A 6,319-nucleotide genomic window follows, 5' to 3' on the forward strand; every position below is an offset into this window, starting at 1 on the left:
CTTCCGATCTGCCGCCGGCGAGCGACTCCTCCTGCGGGGCGGGCCCGGGCCGGCTCCTCCCGCAGGGTGCCCAGGCTCCGCCCGCCGCCGGGCCCGCCCCCGCGCTGCCCGCCGAGCAGGTGAAAGTCCCCGGGAGCGTGGCGCCCGGCTCTACCCGCGTCCTGGGGCCGGACCCCTGGAACTTCGCCCTGACCCTGGACAGCCGGTGTCCCAGGAACGCAGGCTCAGTCCTGTTTTTGTTTTTTACAGTCAGAATGTGAGCCAGGCTGCTAATAGTTAGCAGCAGCGGCGCCTTGGGTTTTCTGTTTTTGTTTTTGGAGGGGGGAGGGGCTGGTGTTTATTGTTTTGTTTTTATGTTTTACCAGGAAGGCCCAAGTCCTGGCCCGTGTGTATTCAGAACATTAATTCTGAGAGTTTCCTTTCTCTGGAGAATCAAGACTGCACCCAAATGGAGGACGATCGCAGGTGCTTTGTGTTCGTTCCTTTGGGCTGTGTTTTGTGACTTGTATTATTGGAGGGTTGTGGGGATGCCTTTGGGGGTGGTTTTAGTGTTAATATTAAAACCATAAGCCTCATGGAAATGGAATAGGCCGATGAAGCGTACTAAGGACAAAAGAGTCCACAACGTTTCTATTTTTCTTAACCTAAAGCTGGTTGTCGACAAAATGGGCTTCCAAGTTGTTATTACTCTTCCTATCTTAGAAAGTGCTTCAGTTCAATTTGCTTATTGTTAAGAAGCGGCCCATTCACTTTTCTCCTTTACACCAAGAGTTTTTTTGCCATGCAAAAATGTGCAAAGGAAGGGCAGGGCAAAGGGATAGTTTGTGACCAATTATGTATCAGACCCCATGGGTAGAGGAACATGGTTTAATACTACCGGCGAGTCAAAAGTAACCAGACAGTCTGGTGCCAAAGCTAGCCCAACGTGAGATCACTGAGAGCCAATGGTCAGCAACTCTGCTGAATTCAATTTAAACCTACTAATATCTTGCGGACACATCCACCAGGGACAACTTGACATACAGACACTATTGTTGTATAGTCAAGGCCCCAAAAGCATCACAATAAAATTACTTCCAAGAGGCATGTCTTCCTATAATATTTCTGTGATAGATTTATATAAGAGAATGCATTACTGTCATAAATCTATTTCTTATTTTGCCCCATAGTGCTGAAGTACAATTGCTCTTTCCTATATGTTGCCTGATCCCTACCTGCTGAAATTACTGGTCAAGATGTAGCCTCTTCTGGGATATCTCCTTATATGAAAGAAAGCTGATGACTAAAACAAATTAATCATATACCTTCTGCTGTATAAACTGTATTATATTCATAAATATTAGTAAGAACCAAAAATAATTTGCACGGAGGAAATGCTCCACTAACCTTTTTATAAATACAGGACATGAAAGTCTAATCAAGCATGTGTGACTCTTTGAATGTCACCGTGGTTTTAATATGCATCGTAATGCCCTCTCTAAAACCTGGCACAGGAACTCAACAACTAAAAGGCAAGACCTTAAGTAACTATTTCCTTTGCATCTCATATTCCCACCTGAATTTAAACTGGATGCTTGGGGCTAGTGCACTGGGACGACCCAGAGGGATGGTATGGGGAGGGAGGAGGGAGGAGGGTTCAGGATGGGGAACACATGTATACCTGTGGTGGATTCATTTTGATATCTGGCAAAACTAATACAATTATGTAAAGTTTAAAAATAAAATAAAATTTAAAAAAAAAGTAAAATAAAATAAAAAGTCTTCTGAACTCCAAAGCCTCTATTTTAATAGATTAACTTGGGTCCCACTGGAATGCTACATTTACCAGAATTTTGTATCTAACTCTGTAACACATTCTTTGTACACCAGACACAAAAAGCTTAAGCTCCACAGATATTTCAGGATCTAGTACAGAGACTGCTACATAGTAGACATCCAATAATTATTTATGGAATTGGATAATAATAATAGCTAATATTCATTGAACTTTATGTGTCAGGCATTGTTGTTAGAGCCTTGCCTGTATTATCTCATGTAATATTCACAACAACCCTAAGGTAAGCCCCATTTTATGAAGAAACTGAGGCAGAGAGGATTACATAACTTGCCCAAGGTCACACACGTAGAATGGAAAGAAGCCAAAATTTGAATCCAATCCTTTGTCAAGGAGTGTTTCCATTAGCCTGGATTGCCGTAAAAATCTTACTGCAAATGACATGCATATCAAATGCAGGGTCCATGTTTTATTTAGGTGTTTTTTTGTTGCTAAGCTATATTTGCTTCGCTTCAGTTAGATGAAATGTTCCTAAAAGGAGGGGTCTGTCCTCTGCTTTGGCCTCCACTTACTACAACATCAGAGCCACACAGGCACAAAAACACCCTTCTTTCAGAAGCAATGGACATCCAAAGTGATTTTTTTTTAAGCAGATATTTCGATCTTGTTTTTGCACCTTTAAATACCATTGAACTTCACTCACAGTATTTCCAATTTTTTTATCTCTTAAAGTGAATGATAGGTACATGTATCATTTTTCATATCCTTTCCTATTTTAAACACTGCATAATACAATTTTAATCTGATATACATTTAATTGAAAAATAGATTGCTAAAGCATATAAAGCTTCTTATGTTAAATTTTATTAAAATTTTGTTTAAAAATGAATTGGAAAAAAATCCTAACATGGGACTTAAGAAATGGAAACTACTCAGAGATCTTCTAATCCAGTTCCTTCATAAATCCAAAGGAATAGAAACCCAGAGAGGTTAATTTGCCTAGTCATCACTATAGGCTGAAGAAGAAGTGAAGTCAAGTCACTTAGTCATGTCTAACTCCTTGCTACCCTATAGACTGTAACCCGCCGGGCTCCTTTGTCTATGGGATTCTCCAGGCAAGAATACTGGAGTGGGTTGCCATTTCCTTCTCCAGAGGATCTTCCCAACCCACAGGTCGAACCTGGGTCTCCCACATTGCAGGCAGATTGTTTACCCTCTGAGCCACCAGGGAAGCCTAGATCTCCTACTCAGTAATCTTTTCATCACACAAATATGGATTTAAAATAAATTGATGGCAAACTTTATTCTTAGCACATTTAAAACTGAGAAAATTAGGTTTTAGTCATAAAATACCTGCTTTGCTGTGCTAAGTACATCCTGTGCTTTGTCTCACTTGATATATGAGGTAGGTACTGTCAGTACCCATTTTAGAGGTGAGGAAACTGGGGCTGAGTGAGAGAAGTAGCTGGTGGAGGTCAGAAAGCAGTAAGTCCTAAAAATCCTTTCATGGCTATAACCAAGAACGAATGAAGAGTATGTCAGCTTGCTCAGTACTGCTCAGATACACAAACAGAACTCATAAAATCTTCTTATAAATAATAATATTAAATGTTAATATGTAATGGTTTCTTTCCATTAGCTAACACACTTACTCCTTGGAAGGAAAGTTACGACCAACCTAGGTAGCATATTAAAAAGTAGAGACATTACTTTGCCAACAAAGGTTCGTCTAGTCAAGGCTACGGGTTTTCCAGTGGTCATGTATGGATGTGAGAGTTGGACTGTGAAGAAAGCTGAGTGCTGAAGAATTGATGCTTTTGAACTGTGGTGTTGGAGAAGACTCTTGAGAGTCCCTTGGACTGCAAGGAGATCCAACCAGTCCATTCTGAAGGAGATCAGCCCTGGGATTTCTTTGGAAGGAATGATGCTAAAGCTGAAACTCCAGTACTTTGGCCACCTCATGCGAAGAGTTGACTCATTGGAAAAGACCCTGATGCTGGGAGGGATTGGGGGCAGGAGGAGAAGGGGATGACAGAGGATGAGATGGCTGGATGGCATCACTGACTCGAAGGACATGAGTCTGAGTGAACTCCGGGAGTTGGTGATGGACAGGGAGGCCTGGTGTCCTGGGTTCATGGGGTCTCAAAGAGTCAGACACGACTGAGCAACTGAACTGAACTCAACTCAACTCAACTCCAAAAAGCTCTGATTATTTTTTAATGGCACCATTTTTACTTGACAGTGTCTCCATAGGCACAAAGATTTAGAAATCATTAGCCCATTTTAAAAGGTGTCAGTAAAAATATTAAGTGATTTCTCTGCCATCCCCCAACAATATCCTCTATCACTAATAGTCTCTAACCCAAGTTTGGTTTATTATGATCTTTTATTTTGTAAGCAACAATTTTCTTTGGGCTGCGCTGAGTCTTCATTGCACCTGTGGGCATAGAAGCTGCAGTGCATGGGAGCTTGCTTACCCCGCAGCATGTGGGATCTTAGTTCCCCATCCTGGGATCGAACCTGCATCCCCTGCCTTAGAAGGCAGATTCTTAACCACTGGACCACTGGGAAGTCATAAGCAACAATTTAGGACATTTGTCCCGTAAAAAAAGGTTATTCTAAAAGGTATTGCATATTTTGATGCTGGCCTACATGTGTTTCCCCTTGTGATTGAAATTGACTCCCCACACTGGTAAGTAATGAGGGGTTCCCCATTACAAGAGCAAGCTACATTTCTTATTGAGTCATTTATTTCTGTTTTAAAGGTAAGTTTGGGGGGTTTCCCTGGTGGCTCAGTGGTAAAGAATCCGCCTGCCAATGCAGGAGGCACGGGTTCAATCCCTGGTCTGGGAAGATCCCACGTGCCACAGTGCAACTAAGCCCTTGTGCCGCTCCATACTACTAAGCCTGTGTTTTAGCGCCTGGAAGCCACAAGTACTGAAGCCTGCGAGCCCTAGACCCTGTGCTCCTCAGGAAGAGGAGCCATCGCAACGAGAAGCTCCTGCACTAGAGAGCCTCCATTCACCACAACTAGAGAAAAGCCCATGCAGTAATGAAGACCCAACACAACTAATAAATATTTTTTCAGAGTAAGTCTTTTTCTACAAAATCATGCAAGTTATATTTTTATAAATTGAATACTTTTTCTAATCAGCTTCCAGATGGAATGCTTTCTGGGTTCCCAGCTTTCCTCAGCAGCTCACGAGTACAGGCAAAATTAGAGAAAGGGGGAATGCAGGCTGAGTGGGAGGCCGTGGCTGGTGACCTTCCCTCCACAGCGCTTTTCCCACCTGCCCCTGGGCCAGAAAGGCAGGAAGCAAATAGCATGGAAAGGTACAGCTACTTTCAGAGGGCCCGCAGGCTGCTTCACAACCTCCTTTCTCTTGGAACACTTGTGGGGAATTAAAAGATCTAGAGAAGGGAGCCAGGTCTGAAGAATTTTGAGTTGAAGAAAGATGGTTGGGTTTCCCTTTCTCTTGTACATTCTTCTAAGAATATTTCTTGGATGGTGTAGCCATTCCCAGCTTCCAATTCAAAATATTGTTTTTCAAGTTAATAGCTGTGTTTCTTGGCCCTGCCTAATATTTCAGGTGAGAAATAGTTATTGATGCAACAGTTTTTGGTCAAAAAGCCTTTTGATTAAAGGCAATCATATTTAACAAATATTTCTGCTATAATACTTTCCCAGGGGTAGCAGGATTTATAAGAGAGTTATATACACCCTTAATGTGACATACACTTTTAAGTGCAAAAAGTAATTGAAGTATGATCAAAGTATAAAGTGAGAGACATCATTTCTAAGTGTCATGGAGGGAAAGGAGGAATAAAGCCCATTGGAACCAGCATGGTCAGGAAAAACTTCAAGAAGGAGGTGAGACTGATTATTAGAGAAATGCAAATCAAAACTACAATGAGGTATCACCTCACACCTGTCAGAATGGCCATGATCAAAAAGCCTACCAGGAATGCCCTAGCAGTCTGGTGGTTAGGACTTTCACTGTCAAGGGTGCCAGTTCAACTTATTATCAAATAAAGAATAAAAAGTCTATGAATAACAAATGCTGGAGAGGGTGTGGAGAAAATGGTACCCTCCTACACTGTTGGTGGGAATGTACGTTGGTGAGGCCACTATGGAGAACAGTGTGGGGGTTCCTTAAAAACTAAAAATAGAATTACCATATGATCCAGCAATCCCATTCCTGGGCATATATCCAGATAAAACCATAATTCAAAAAGATCCATACACCCCCAATATTCATAGCAGTGCTATTCACGATAGCCAAAACATGGAGACAATCTAAATGTCAATCAGCAGATGAATGGATAAAAATGACATGGTACATGTATATAATGGAGTACTGCTGCTGCTAAGTCGCTTCAGTCGTGTCCGACTCTGTGCGACCCCAGAGACGGCAGCCCACCAGGCTCCCCCGTCCCTGGGATTCTCCAGGCAAGAACACTGGAGTGGGTTGCCATTTCCTTCTCCAATGCATGAAAGTGAAGTTGCTCAGTCGTGTCCGACTCTTCATGACCCCATGGACTGCA

Source organism: Bison bison, unplaced genomic scaffold (genome assembly GCF_000754665.1).
Source record: "Bison bison bison isolate TAMUID 2011002044 unplaced genomic scaffold, Bison_UMD1.0 scf7180017864346, whole genome shotgun sequence".
Taxonomy (NCBI): domain Eukaryota; kingdom Metazoa; phylum Chordata; class Mammalia; order Artiodactyla; family Bovidae; genus Bison; species Bison bison.